A 15,987-nucleotide genomic window follows, 5' to 3' on the forward strand; every position below is an offset into this window, starting at 1 on the left:
TAGAAAAAGCATGTTATTTATTTCATATATCGTATTTGGACAAATTTTACCGTAAAAGTACATATCGCAGAAATAATAAAACATCGAACAGATACGACACAACTGGTTGCTGATATAAATTATGTCATGTGTAATATTTCTAAAATCTTTCAAATATTTCTGACAAGTGAGAAACGACGGATAATAATTTTCGACGAAATTTTTGCTTAAATCTGTGGTATTCCATTTTCCAGAATATATTGCTAAAACAGCGAAAATCCTTACTTCGTTTGGGATACTCCGCATATCGATCGCAGAATTAATTAGCGAGCTGTTCCGAAAGCATCAGCAGCAGGATAAAACAAATTATTTATGTTGTGCTCATAATGTATTACGCAATAAATTTACCGGTAACTAACTTAATTATTGCTGCATAAATATTTTACGCGGATTTCCGCGTTAATTTCTATTTTAATGTAATTCTATTTTGATGTAATTCTATTTTAATGTAATTATAACAATAAATAATTCTTGTCTACATACGAGTACACAAACTTTACACCGGTGTCCTTTATAGTTGAACTAAGCTCGGAAGTGAATTTGACTTTATGATTAAACACATAATCGGTTTAATTAATTTGTCTGGAAAACTGGAAAATAACAGCTTCACTAAGCAGAGAACATTAAGCTTCCGTAAAACCTTAACATTTATTAAACCCAAACTCATTAGTCTCTCTAATCATTTCCGTCGTGTCCGGATATAACGTGGTACGAAATACGATATTATATGATATCATGTATCATGTAATATATCAAACTATCAAAATGATAAATTAGTCGAACATTCAACAGTCACAACGTATATTTCAATGGTCATATTCAGACACGATGCGAACAATTAAAGAGATCTAATGACTTTTTGACTTAATAAATGCTGAAACTTTATAGAAGCTTAATGTAATTTATTCTATCGTGACTGAAAAGAACGAGAAGAACATAAAAAAGAATTACACAAAAATTCCTGCGTCATTCCAATGTAATCTCTTAAAATCCTCGCATTCGTCGAGGTATCCGTACAATTCCTCTCTTCAATCCGCAGCTTAAAATTCTTGATTTCATCATTCTTCGATTTCTCGGATTACGTGGATCAGATGAAAAATCTGCACATTTCTCTATATCTTCGTATCCATCCTCTATAACTCTAAGGAGAAAATCCGTCGGCCAGCGATCTAACGAAAATATTGCCGATTTCTCGCGCATTATTCGCTCGTAGATTTTCGAATCGTCGTGATCTATCTTTCTTAACAGTGATTTGTCAAGTTCTGTGGAGCCGAAACATTGGTGCCCGCGTATAGGGGATGTAAGCCACAGAGGCTTACCCGCAAGAAGAAATCATGTGGTTGAGCTTCGCTGATGCCGATCTACGCTAGGCGCAACCGTGATGCCTACGTATCTTAGAAGGAATTAGAAGGAACGAGAAGAAGCCGTTGGAATAGTAACGACAGTCCAAGCTCATGAGCCCTACTTGGCGAAACGACATGACTTAACCCTTCGGGCAACGAACAACTTTTTTTTATCACGACTTTCACCGCCCATCGGGATTTTCCTGTCGAAACTTCACAAGCGATAATATTCAATTATCGCTGATTCTTAGTCGGCGATAGTTTTTGGAACGAGTTTCTTACGCCTTAATTGTTCGCTCATCTTAAATGTCTCATTTATTTAAACGCTCAATCGAGATAATCTATTCTATCTCTATTCAATGTCTGTTTCTCGCCTCAACGTCTACATATACACAACACTCTCTCACTCTCTCTCTCTCTCTCTATCTCTCTCTCTCTCTCTCTCTCTCTCTCTCTCTCTCTCTCTCTCTCTCTCTCTCTCTCTCTCTCTCTCTCTCTCTCTCTGCCTTTCTTTTCCTTTCTCCCAAGTTCTGTCCGTATTATATTTCTCTCCTCGGAATTAAATAATTTTATTTATGAGACACACCCTATTACCTAACCCTATCACCTATCTCTACCCCTACATCCTTCCATTTAGCCAAACCATTCATTTTATGCGAGTTAGGCGATCCATATACAATGATGGCAAGGGGAGGGAACTAGAGCAACGTGAAGAGTCTTGACCCAAAAAGAAAAAAAGTTTGTCGGCTAGTGTCCGAACAGAAGGAATATTTTATAGACCCGTCCGTCCGGTAAATTTTACATGTCGCCCGGTCGACCGTCTGAATAATGCGTAATTCCGAAAGTGAACGCCGAGGAGGACGAACGTCGATAAATCGCACGCGACCAGACGCTCTCCATAAACGAACCTCCTCCACCCCGTCACCATCGTTTCAGCCGTCACTGCGCGATAACCTGAAAGCAATTATTATTGCGATAGTGGCAGTGCTCCGCTATTATCGTTAGACTTTCGACCGGAAATCACGACGTTCTCTTATCGTATCACGCAGCGTTCACCGGGGTTACCAGGTTACAGGTTACAGGTTAGGCCATACGTGAGCTGCGAACTTCAACATAATACAGCAAATTGCCAACTACTCCGTTTATACTCTGCTTGCACGGCGCGTTGTCTAAAAGGTTTTACGAAAAATGAGGTCCTCTGTATACATAATGAGAGATGCTAAAGAGCGATGTTTACACACGACATTCTGCTGACAAGAGAGATTCTAGGTTTTATACCCTCTTATATTTATTTTAATAAACTAGTCTGTGATGTAATTTTTTTATGATCATAATCTTTTAAAAAGAGAAAGAGAGATATCATATATATGATAATAACAAAATAAGCTTTTTCAGAAAATAACATATGTGATATATTTTTTAATTCAAGACGCGGAGTAATAATTCTGAAAAATTTTAATAATCTCATAATGAAGATAACATTATAACGAAAATTAGATCTAAGACAATTATTTGAAGAAGAACAAAATGTCGGGCATATTCCTCGATATGTCGTATGTCGTAACTTGTGCATAACTTTGCACGTGAAATATTTTGACACGCGATAGTGTCCAATTAACGATCTAGCGCTATAAGCGAACAATCTGTCTATACGAAACGCCTAGTTTGTAACTAATGTAAATCAATATCCCAGAATTATGCTGAGAACAATATACTGCATCAATTTGCATTTGAAATTCATAGGACGCCATTGAGATCCATAGGATAAGTTGAATAACACAGGTCTGCATGATTTTGCGTTTTGGATTTCAAAGGTCATTTCGTACATAATTTTATCCGCTGAATACGAATCCGGCCTTAGAATTTCTCTATCACGTCAGGTTTTCGAGATAATTAGGTTTAAATAGCCAAAAAATGCCGATTTCGACTACTTTATAATACACAGTGAGAAAAAATAAAAGCACAAAGATAGGATTCTTTAGAAGTTATTTTTATAATACTATGTACCAACGTTCACATGGTGAAAATTTTCTAGGAAATTTTACTGTTATTTTAAAGAGGATGAATAGTACATTAAGATGCCGTTAGCGAATTTGTTGAAAAAAAATTACCTTGTTAACAATAATCGGTTGGATATAGTGAAGATCGGCATTTTTTGGCTAATTAAACCTAATTATCTCGAAAACCTGACGTGATAGAGAAATTTTAAAGCCGGATTCGTATTCAACGGACAAAATTACATAGAAAATAGTCTTTCAATTCCAAAACGCATAAAGTTTTTGAAATTTTGCAGACCCGTGTAATCATGACATGCATCATCGAATGGAACATATAATAGAATTTATAAATTCGTTTGACAATGATTATAATATACTAAAAAGTTATCATAAAATTATATCGAGAAATGGTGTCTGATCAATTCAGATTCGTTAAATATCGTACTTTCTAAAAGCACTTTAATCATCGAGCTCGCATTTGTCTCGATTACTTCGATTGATCCTAAATCTTCCCAGACTGCCATTTTTCGAATAGCTACCTCATAAAAATCCACGATGTGAGCAAATGTGTCGATAACAGTCTTATGTAAACATTGTAATTTAATGTCCTAGAATATGCAAATGTGAATAATCAATAATTTCAGTAAAAACTGACCTTTTGAAAAATATATTCTGCGGTCTATATTATCTTTACTGATTTGCTTTACAAATTGGAATCAATATTCAATATTTTCGCAAGCCATGCACCTCGTCTTTATTTATTCACAGTCTTCGTTTATTCACAGAGATTCTTCAATACGTGACTAACATCGAATACGTTATTTAATAAAATGCAAGTACAATGAAGTGGGCTTTCTCGAGGCGTTGCTCAATGTTGCTTTTACGGCATATAAATATAGAATCATCGATGTTTATGTATCGATATGTGTATATACATATATATATACACACACATATATATATATATATGTGTATGTATATACATACACACACATATATATATATATGGTACAAATTACTAGTTATTTAATTACTAGTTAGTTAATTAATTAATTAGTTAATTAGTGCAAGTTGACGTTGAAAAATCAGGTTTCTCTTTAATTTTTTAGAATCTTATCACTTGCGTCTCGGAGACTCGATACATGAAATTTTTAAAAACAAAAGTCTGCTTGCTGAGAAATTAAACTGAAAAACAAAGTTTCCGTAATAATAACAAACCGTTTCCACAATGAACTGCCATTTCTGTCGCTAATTCTTTCTTCTTTTCTTGGAATCGGACACTAAAAGAATATACAAAATTTAATTCCGGCGATTCCATTATCTTTATTTGCCACGCGCAATTACAGCATATGGGGCCGTTACTGCTCTGAAATTGACAGATTACGCGCAAAATAATTTTCCTCCGTACAAACCACTCCGCAAGCAATAATCCGAATCCATTAAACGAATTGACGCAGTCGCTCAGTCAGTGATTAACGAGCGACGTTTTTGACGGAAGAAATCGATGGTGTGTTAATATTAGAAAGAACCGGCAGAAACTACTTTGTCATAGTCGAAAGCATCTTATCGCTTATACCGACACCCATAAAATAATAATCCAGCCGGTCAAGTCACCAAGCAGAGTGAAAATACGAGATAATGGAGCAATAGAGCGAGGTCATAACGAGTGCGACGTTCGAGTTAAATGTCGCTTGCACTTTGAAAACTAGTAATTTGATTGCTCTTACACAAGGATCACTTCGACCTGTTACTTGTAGGCGACATTTTGCGCTACCGGTTGGAAGGATGTTCCTTCGTTGTCCGCGATAATAACGTTTAGTCTTCTTGCTGACGACGCGATGGCCGCCGGCTTACGTCAATATGAATCGCGAGAAATGAACGTAGCGACCCATGTAAGACGAAGCTCGTTGAGCGATTTTCAGAATGACAGAGTGGCTTGTTTGCAAACCGACCGCTGAATCTGCGGTAATCGTTATATGTTCATATAAAAAAATACATCTCTATTTCTCGCGGAAAATGAGAAAAATATATGAAAAGGACACGTCTCCGATTCTGTGTTACGGTAAAAATATCGAAAATTAAAAAGGTCTTTCGTTGTGACCAGCGATAATTATTTGCCGATGATCAAAGCTATTCCAATATTTTCCTTTCATTGGTAATTTTCACACATTGGTAAATTTCACCCTAATGAAAATTTCATCGAGGCCAATCGCAGTACGAAATGCGAACATATCGCAGAAATAATATTTCCATTTAACGAACGAATGAGAAGATTTTTCATCTTCTCGGGGAATACACAATACGAGAGAAGATGCATACAGAACAATTTTATTTTAATATTGAAATTGTCAGAAATTCCATTCACATGAAAATATATACATTTAAGTAATTTTAACATTTCAATCGAGTTTCACAAATTTTCTCGTAGAAAGACGTTCTACTGCGAATGATTTTTCTTCAGCTTCTAGTTATATATGTATAAATTACAACGACTCTCAAAGAAAAATATCCTCGAGGGAGTTGACCGATTGTTCACTATTCAGTCAACCATTATCTCTCCCTGGCGCGAACCAACGCGCAAAGTTAACGGCTTTGTTAAAATTGTCCAGCGACTGTCGCCGCAATAGAGCGATCGATAATATCTGACCCTTCCGACAAATGAATCAATATTAGCCTCGAATAACAATATCATGTCAAAAACGTGCCCGACACTTACATTCCGCTTCCTTCAATATAAGTCGCGGATTTTCCCTTCGTTCTCTTTCACCATTTCTTTCTTTTTTTTCGATATTAGTACTTGTCGTGTCAACCTGGCTTCAAGTCGATCGACCTTCCAATTCAAATATCGTTCCTCAGTTACTCGCCATTCATCCGGGAGAACTCCCACATACTGTCCCGCACATATTAAAAGCGGGTTACTGCGGGATCTCGACATGTAATGATAACTTTTCCCCGCTATTAATAATCGCGGATTATTGCAAGAGGAAAGCCAACCTTTTTGGCATACGAGGACACATGTGTGTACGAACAGTGCTAGTCGGACTATCCCCAGTCACGAACCGGCGCCAAACATTCGCATCGATACGCAATTAGCTAATTCGACATTGAACTTTCAATTAACGTCCGTCGGAGATTCCGAGCTCGTACGAATCTCGATAGCAATTCTGAAGAACGAAGAGGAATTTTGTATTTCCTTCTTGCCTCTCCCCCCTTTTCTCTCTCTCTCTCTCTCTCTCTCTCTCTCTCTCTCTCTCTCTCTCTCTCTCTCGCTCTCTCTCTCTCTCTCTCTCACCTGTCGCAAAAATCAGGTCGAACACAGCGGTCATGGGACGTGACGAACTTGTCCCGCGACGATAAATCTTCGTAAGACGTAACGAATATTCGATTTATGCGAATAAAAATTCCGCATGTTGCATGACGATATACGTTGCGGCTAACAAATGATTCGCGACATGCACTCGCGATGTGCCACGGTGGAAGAGCCTTCGAGCTCTAAACGCGCATGCTAATGTTTTACGAAGCGTTGATCACCAGTCGACAAGCAATCTCGACAGATTGCAAATTCACGACGCAAAGCGAAACAGCTGCACGGATTATATGCAATTCTCTCTCATTCTCTCTCTCTCTCTCTCTCTCTCTCTCTCTCTCTCTCTCTCTCTCTCTCTCTCTCTCTCTCTCGGCGGAGACAGGCAATTGGCCAACTTAACGGTTCGTACCTGACGCACCAGCGCGAGGGTGCAGCATCAATCATTAGAATCCACATCGACTGGCTGACGAATTTCCCTTCGGACCGAGCCGACGTGACAACGCCAGCCAGATGTCTACCACTCTATCCTACCACGTGCCTCCGAAGGTCGCTTTAAGGATGGTTTTCCCCGACGACCGCCTCACGAACTCACGAGCAATCTCGTGGTGGACCAACTTAGTGGAAATTAGATGGGACTAAGTTCTCTCGCTCGCGACATAAGTGCGTATAATGGAATACTAAGAAGTTATACCATGACGAAATAAGATGCAAGGGGTGATGTGATTGAGCCGTGCTTTGCAATGCGGAACCGTTAAGTAATGAGCCAGATTTTTTTCAATTTCGGCAATGTATACAATAAGACGTTAAGTTCTATAAAACATTAATTTTTTTCCAATCTCACGTTGCAAATGACGTTGCAAATGACGATGTAAGGCGCTTCATGAAATAGAGCTCTTCTGAAAACGCGAAATAAAATATATCATACCGACAAGCAAAGAACCAACGATATTTCCCGAAGCGCTTCCGCAACGTTCGAGAATACTGCGACATATGAACACGGGCACAAGATATAACGATGTATTCTGTATTATACCGCAAACTAGATGCAAAATATTATTCTCGGAATAATATTCTGCGTTATTATATTTGCCGAGAAAAATTGCGCACCGATGGTCGTCTATCCGGGGCGAAAAACGAGCGGCCGATAATGAGTATGTCAAATAAGCAGAGCGCGCGCGCTCTGCAACTTCGTTAACCCGCCGCTTTATTTTCCCGGGCAAATTTGTCTCCGAGCGATGGTCGATGGAGTTCCACATGGAAAACATTTCACGCACACGTGAAAAGAGGGGAAAAGAGGAGTAAAAAAAAAGAGACGCGCACTTTCAGTCTACGACCTTGCACGCGGGCGCGATCATCATTCGACATTCACGTGATCGCGCGGGAAAAATAGCGCTTTATGAAGGTGAAGTAACGTAAGCACAAAGAGAGACAGCGAACCCTCCATTCGCGCGAGACGCATTCCTTTATAGCATATACACACCATTAAGGTAGCGAACCCTCGATTCTCCCGCGGTGTCGGTCGATACGCCGCAAAGGCGAGCGCGGAATTTTCGAATTAATTATACTGCGCTCGCTGATAACAACGTTTCGGCGGAAAGAGGAAACTTCGGCCGCGCGCTCCAAACATTCCTAAGATCTCGCTTGGACGACGTACGAGCCCGCTACGAGCAATCGATCACGAGTAGAGTCGGGTCACGAGATATTTATGTCTTTGCCTTTTCTTGTGTTCTCTCTTTCTCTCCTCTCTCTCTCTGTCTTTTTTTCCCGCCGTCTTTTCTTTCCTTTCTAGTTTACGTTTCCTTAATCGAGCAGCAAACATAAAGAACACTTTTGTGCGAAAAAGGCGCGAGCTTTTGTGCTATACTTCTCAAAGAGGTGATTTCCAGACATTTTGTTAGGATTTTCACACTCCGTCGAATCGGCAAGAAACTCCTTCGCTCCCTGATCTCAGCGATGAAACATGGGCAAAAAATTGCGCATAAAATAACATGCGTAGGGTGAAACCGCTTTCGCGAATAAACGCTTCCCTCGCGAGGAAGGATGGAGTCTCGAACATATTTTGCGCGTCGAAGGTGTCACCTTACAAACATGATTAATGTCAGAATGTATCAAAGAGACCCACTCTCGTGCAGTGGTGTGTCAACTTTCCGCTCGAACGGAACGAGAATAAGAAGTGCTCTCTCTCTCTCTCTCTCTCTCTCTCTCTCTCTCTCTCTCTCTCTCTCTCTCTCTCTCTCTCTCTCTCTCTCTCTCCCTCTCTCTCTCTCTCTTCGGGACCGTGCCGTTGTGTGACTCGTCATAAGTCGCTACTTCGCGTTTGCTTCGAGGAAATGCAGAAATACAGAGACATTTTTGAACAAGGAAATTACACACACACACACACACATATGCGACACAAACGAAATAAAAATAGATTGCACGTTAGTGTAATACGTTATACATTACATACACGACGAGTACTAGGGCAATTATTATAATCCTTCAGCCTCTCTCCATCGTCAGCTACCTGAGCGGCCTACTACTTTAACGATGATATCACGTGCGATTACACCACGTTAATATAAATGCTTGAAAAAATAATACAATAAAACCGGTATACGAGTCCTCAATAAGTAATCTTTGCCTTGCTACAACAGACATTGAGATAACAATGACCATAGCGGCGGTGAAAAATGATAACGACGTCAACGGTCGCAATATTAAGAAAGCAATCCGTGGCTCGCGGATAATTGTGTTCTTTCGCGTCGGAATGTATTTATCGCCGCTACCTGCGGCAAAAATTCCGCCCGCATTTTATTTCATTAATCTCGCACGACTCGCCTGGCGAGAGGCGACGATCAACAACTCGCTCAAACAACTACCGATCAAACATTCGCAATCGAGCTAACGGCTATAATAATGCGCGATACGCTTCCTAGCGCGATCTCGTTACGAACAGTCGTAAAAACGGTATCCGGCGCGAAACAATGAATGTACAACGAACTAGCAACGACTGTTTTATCTGCGCAAGAGTAATGGTCGCGATATAACTGATCAACAGTCCACCTCGTACGATCTCCCGCGCGGGTTGTACCGTTGTACAGTTTCTCCACCTTGTAATCACGTCCTACACGATGTGTCGAGTAAAGTTCGACCAAGCTTGGCGCGCACATCCTCGTCTTCGCGCTACCAGGAAACTTGCGTAACCATGAATCCGATAATCCGTCGCTATATTCGGCTTGTAACATTTCAAATAAAATCATCATCATCATCATCATCATCATCGTCGTCGTCGTCCTCATCGTCGCCAGTGATCGTTATCGTCAGCACGCAGATTTGCGTGCGCGATAAAAGTGACTCACTGCATCTCACGTAGACGCAGGATTTTCCTCGTGGCTTTTACATCATTAGATGAGGCGTGTTTTACGCAACTACGCGAATTTCGTAGCGTTGCCTTTCCACGGTATAACACACTTACGCGTTATAAGGTGGAATGGAAGCGTCCCCCGACCTGAATCTTTTTCATCCGCCGCGTGAGCGGAATACGCTCTTCCGAAGTTGCTCTCTCTCTCTCTCTCTCTCTCTCTCTCTCTCTCTCTCTCTTCCTCCAACAGGTAGAAATTAGAAAAGCAATTATAAATTCGATTCGCCGCTGCGCGCTTTTACGTAGCTCGAGCGGCGTACGTTGCGTAAATACATATGCGCTTATGTATCCATCGATCTCGAATAACCTCCGCGCTCTTAATGGGCGTCTCTAAGCCTCTTACTGATAAAAGACCATTTTCCTCCGGATGGTTTACAGACGCGCCGAAGATATAGATACGGCATACTATAAAAGGATTATGTTCGCTCTGTTCCGTGTTTTATAGCGCGCATTGTTGACGCGCATATAATGAGTGTAAGAGCGAGCCGAGCACTATGGGGCCTGATTTTCGAATGCTCTCTAAGCCGTTCTCTACGTCGCGACGTTCGACGACTAATACCACGATAACGGTAGAGAGCAAATTTTGGTAGTGTAATTAACAGAGGCAGCCGTTGGAGAAACTGAGAAATGTAAATCGTATATAAATCGTCTTTCGTTAATCCGCGAGTGCAATTTCGCTTGGCTGTGTGCTATCGAACGCGCGCGCGTGAAAATTCTCCGCCCGGCTCGGCAAGATATCGCGGGTGATACGCGGCGGAACGATCGCGTTCTGTTCGCCGAACTGAAACTTTAATGCGACAGCGTCGATATCACGCGAGCGCGCGGTAAGAATTAAGAAACGTTAAGGGTTGCTAATTAGCGCGGTAAATCCCAGCTCTGTTCCCGTTTCGATTAAGCGGCGGAACTTCGCTCGTGCTTCAGTTGCTCGGGTGCTTTAGTTGCTCGGGTACTTTCACGGGCACTTTTGTTTCGCGTCATGCCGGCAAAAGAGAGAAGTTCAGAAACAATACGTTCGAGTTTTTTATGATACGCTACGGAAAGGCAGTAACTCAGATATTCCCAGTCGAATGGAATCGAAGGGTTCGCAGCAAAAACCAGATGCGATTTAATGTAGATCCTGCGAGTTACGGCGAGTTAGCCCGCTTCTCGCGAGCTTCCGAACTAACGTTCGTTAATTTTCGATTTATACGCACGTGTATAAAGAGAGGAGGGAGAAAAAGGAGATCGCCGGCTCGACCGGCTAGAATTCTCTAAGGCTCGCTGTATTGCGTATCTTCTCCGCGACGTTTAAGCGTCTGAAAGATGTATGAGTTGTAATAAAAACGATCGATGCAATTATCGTACCTTCAAGGAAATTCTGAAACGAGATATGGAGGTCAATCATTTACCGCACGCATGTATGAACCGACATAATGCATGCTCTAACGATCTACAAGTCCATGAGGGCAACGCAAAAAGCATTAATACAAACGAATTATTCATAACAAAAGACAATAGAGACATTCTCTCTCTCTCTCTCTCTCTCTCTCTCTCTCTCTCTCTCTCTCTCTCTCTCTCTCTTTCTCTCTCTCTCTTTCGCATTTCTCCCGAACGAGCTCTCTTATTGCCTAGACTTTGTGGACATCAAAAGACAAATCCCAGATAAAACGTCGCCGCGAAATAAATCATCCTAGCTCCTCTAGGATTGCTGTCTCTCCCGAGAGATTCACCTCTTCTAGGATTTATAACGTTTAATGTCGCTCCTACATGTTCCGGAAAAGAGCATAATACGCTCGTTAAATTATATATTATTCGTCCTCGCGCTATCTCTGTCTATACAGAGACACAAGATACGCGTGCAGTTTCAAATACTACCAAAACTCGAAACAACGAAACAACGCGATATTAGATATTAGAGACAGAGAAGATAGATACGAGAAGAAACAGAGAACGAACGATGCGCTATGCCTATACCTTAAACGCGTAACAGAGCGCATTAAAAAGAGCCCCGAGGTAAAATATATTTCTCCTCTTTCTCTCTCTCTCTCTCTCTCTCTCTCTCTCTCTCTCTCTCTCTCTCTCTCTCTCTCTCTCTCTCTCTCTCTCTCTCTCCCTCTATCGAATTCTTAAATGGTCAATACAAAGTCACTCATACGGAGAGAATAAAAATTTCATCACGACACGTTTCCTCGTCATAGCGGCACTACAGAAAAATAAGCTGTGCGATCCCCAAAGGGTTTGCCGTGTATGCGTAAGCGAACTGCATCTGCCGCGTACATAAGTGAATACCTATATACGCAGGTACCTTCGCTCGCCAGCACAGCAAGTATTCCGGTAATTTTAACGAGTACGGACCGCGGCATAGAGACTGCCCGCGGATATATTGCAACAGAAAGCTGTATCGTGACAAAATTTAATAAATGCTTACATAATTCCTCTCTATGTAATAGCATGAATAGAAAATTTGCCATATGGAGAGAACTAAATTATTTCACATACGCGAATAGTCGAGCTGTGATGCAATCAACTCGGAAAGTTCACGCGAGACACGAACAAAGCCGCGTGTGAAAAGGTAACCAATCAGTCGAAAAGTTCGGTTCGATTTTTCCGTAAAATTTAGTTTTATCACCTTTAAGGGAAATAAATTATTCATCGGTCGTTACGCATAATTTTTCGCCAACGTTCCAACAATATTCTTCTGACGATATACTTCTATCGTAGGATGACACCGATTTTCACCGTCAAAGAAGATACGAAATTAGATCGAACTTTTGGACTGATTCCGGTATATTTATTAAGAGTATGAAGGAGGATAACAGGTTGTGCGAAGAATCGTTATAGGCTATGATTATATATCATGTAACAAAATTAATACGAGAGATAAAAGTATGATGAAGGGAGCACGATATTCGTTCTCCCTCATTTCTGTATTTTACGTCTCCCGCGGGTAATCCTCGAACTTTTGGTCGGCAGTGTACGTTGCGACGTCACGTCTTAAGCAAGACGTCTACGGCGCAATAGAAGCGAAATTCTTCGTCGCTCGCGAACAGTGAAGTTGCGGAGGGAAGAAACGAGGGAAAAACAGGAGGGAACCAGAAGAGACGTCAAAACTTCCCGCAGTGTGTTCCTCCGCATCAAATATAGATACAGTGAACCCGATCGATGTATTTTCAAATGCATGAGAAAAATAACGGAAGAATGTGGCATAAAATAGTTTATCAGTGAGACATGCGAAGGACGAATGACGGTCCGAACTCCGAACACCCTCGCGTACTCTAAATCGCCTTTTTCTTCGCACGAGAACGCACGAGGGGTGAAGAGAATCGTTTTCAGCCAGTTTTAACTCCTGCCGCGTTCGGAGCGTTCGGAGCGCGAGCTACGAGAACGAGCAAATCTTTCGCGTGTTCGTCGGATCGATATTTTTGAAACACGCGATACAATCTTCCTGCGCACCTCCTTCCTCCCTTCTACCAGCGGTTTAATTATTACGCTATTAGGATACTGTCACGAAAGTAGCCGGATCGTGAAAAACGCGAGCCCCTTTAAGCACGTGAAATCCGGACGGAAGAAATGAGCCACGCGACGACGACGACGGCGAGACGTTATTATCTCGCGGTGACACAAAGCGCTCTTTTCCGCGGAGGACTCTGCTGCATAATTATTCTTAATTACGTCAGTTCACAAACGCGCGCGCACACGTACGCTCGAAATTGCCCTTTGAGCCAGCTCAAAGAGCCCTTTACTCTTCGCCCGACTACTCAAATCGTACTTTTTGCTTCAGATTTCGCCAGTAAAATCTAATTTTTGAAAAATGGAAGAGTGTGTGTGTGCGAACGTGTATGTGTGCAAGCGAGCTATTGCGTAACATCAAACATGAGATAATAATTACACATGACAGATTTCGGTTCGATCGGTTCTGCTCGAGCGATAAAATCGCGGGATCGAGAGTTATACGAACTCTCGCACGAGGATGAACGAAGAATCTTGAATATAAAATTACGATGCACGATGCAAACGAGGCTACGGACGAGATACGAAGAGGGTGCGCTTCTTACACCCCAACTTTTAAAACTTTTATCTGTTTACAGAATGAGGTACTCCTCTGATGAGAGTTTACGAATATAGCTGGTAGGCAAACGATCTGTAATTGTTAGCTATCACAACAAATTGTTTCACATGATGTTATACGTTTAAGTATCCGTGTGTGAACTTTGCGAGTTTGCGCGGAAATAAGCGGGCAGTAAGGTTTGTGTTCGATAATAAGCTTCCTCGCGTACATCCCCCCCCCCTTTAATTGATCTATGCCCGGCGCTACGGAGATAGCTCGTTTACGAACGATAACCGGTATATCCGGCGTTATAAGTTCCGCTCGTTCCGGAAGGGTTATTCGCCACTTTCCAGCCGCCCAGCGAGCGTGATTGAAACGTTTTTGATGACAGTTTCTCAGTTTTTTTTCTTTCTAATTTCGTCACTGCTGAACGCGTTGTGCAACGCGTCTTTACGACGCGCGGCGCCGGCCAGTTTTTCTTTTCTCTCTACGAGCGCTACTTTGCGGGCGAGATACGTCACATCGACGTCCGAGTTTACAGTCTTGTAATCCATGGGGGACACGTTCCAGAAAACAAACTGCACACACTCGCGTTCTCTCATTTACATAGCCGCATTTTTCATCAGACACACACGTGTTGAGTCCTCGTGCAAAAAAAAAGCAAAGTAAAAAACAACACGCGTATAAACGTCCGCAACAAAAGCGGAGATGAAAAATCAATAACGGACCGGCCGGCGGAAATCGAACGGTGAAAATTTTTCAGCGTGGAAATTCGTAGAGTGACTTTCGGAAAGTTTTCTCATATTCGTCAACAAGCCCGTGCATGGTGCGTGTACGTACACGCGTGGTCGGGGTCGATGATTGAAGACTATCCGACACGGCAGGGCTCGACCGTCGTAAACTATTCAGCGACTTTGCATGACGCAAAACGTACTCGAGAAGATGATTAACTCCCTCCGGCTGAGAATTTTTAAGGCAATGGAAATACGTATTTCGCGCCCGTCGTGCCCGGTCCGATCGATCAGATCGAAAGACGAGGCCAACGGGAAAAATACGAAAGCGTAGGAAAGTGGAAGGTCTGGAGTGCGAGAACGTCAATATGATATCATCTCAACTCGATGAGCTTGAAATGAGGAAAATGGAACGTGACTGGCGCGAAGTGGTGTAAATAATTAAAAGCGTTCGTTTCCCCTCACCCGCCCGCCCCGTGCACAGCAAATCGAGTAGTATTCGAGTCATTCTTCTTCAAGCGCGCATTGAGAGAGTTTGAAACATCGCACAATGACATTATCGAATTTTCGTCGTTATAAAAAATACCTGACAAGTTGTTGACACAGATACCTCACGGATAGATTGTGCCGTTTTCACTTCTGGGGTAAGTTCGATGGGTGAGACCGCATAGCGTTCGTAATTACTGAAGACCGCAGAGTTATGACCGATTAATGGAGTTACGACAGATTAATGGGAGGTTTCCTTCATAATTCTGCAATACGGCTTCTATAGCCGTAAATATCCTCGATAATTCAGAGCCCGGAGTAAACTCCCATAATTAGATGACGTTAATTATTATAAGAGAGCCGAAGGCAGCGTAACCGCCACACAAATCGGACGATTAAATTAATATGTGTAATAAAGGGAACTTGAATTTTTCCACTGACAGGCTGAATAATGAAGATTGCGTTGTACATAGAGCTCGGCCCAAACTCCAGACCGTGTTTCATTGCGATAAGCTTCTTTTGTGTGCCCTCCACTGAAGCATACCGAAAGAAATAAGAGTTACAGACCAAAGTTTCTAACATTCACAGCGAGAAGTAAGAACCGCGCGCACCGTGCTATAAAACAGATTCGTATCGAACTTCCATCAATTCTAA

The 15,987-nt window shown here is 41.8% G+C and overlaps 2 protein-coding genes across 2 annotated transcripts in view; one reads left to right on the forward strand and one right to left on the reverse strand.

The window, feature by feature from the left end:
• The window catches only part of Syt7 (Synaptotagmin 7), a 146,840-nt gene that overhangs the window by 114,406 nt on the left and 16,447 nt on the right, over positions 1 to 15,987 (reverse strand). The gene's annotated exons all lie outside the window — the stretch shown is intronic.
• Positions 1 to 15,987, forward strand: part of LOC105187950 (vanin-like protein 1) — a 43,883-nt gene that overhangs the window by 1,060 nt on the left and 26,836 nt on the right. The window lies entirely within an intron of this gene.

Source organism: Harpegnathos saltator, unplaced genomic scaffold (genome assembly GCF_003227715.2).
Source record: "Harpegnathos saltator strain DR-91 unplaced genomic scaffold, Hsal_v8.6 scaffold208, whole genome shotgun sequence".
NCBI classification, from domain to species: domain Eukaryota; kingdom Metazoa; phylum Arthropoda; class Insecta; order Hymenoptera; family Formicidae; genus Harpegnathos; species Harpegnathos saltator.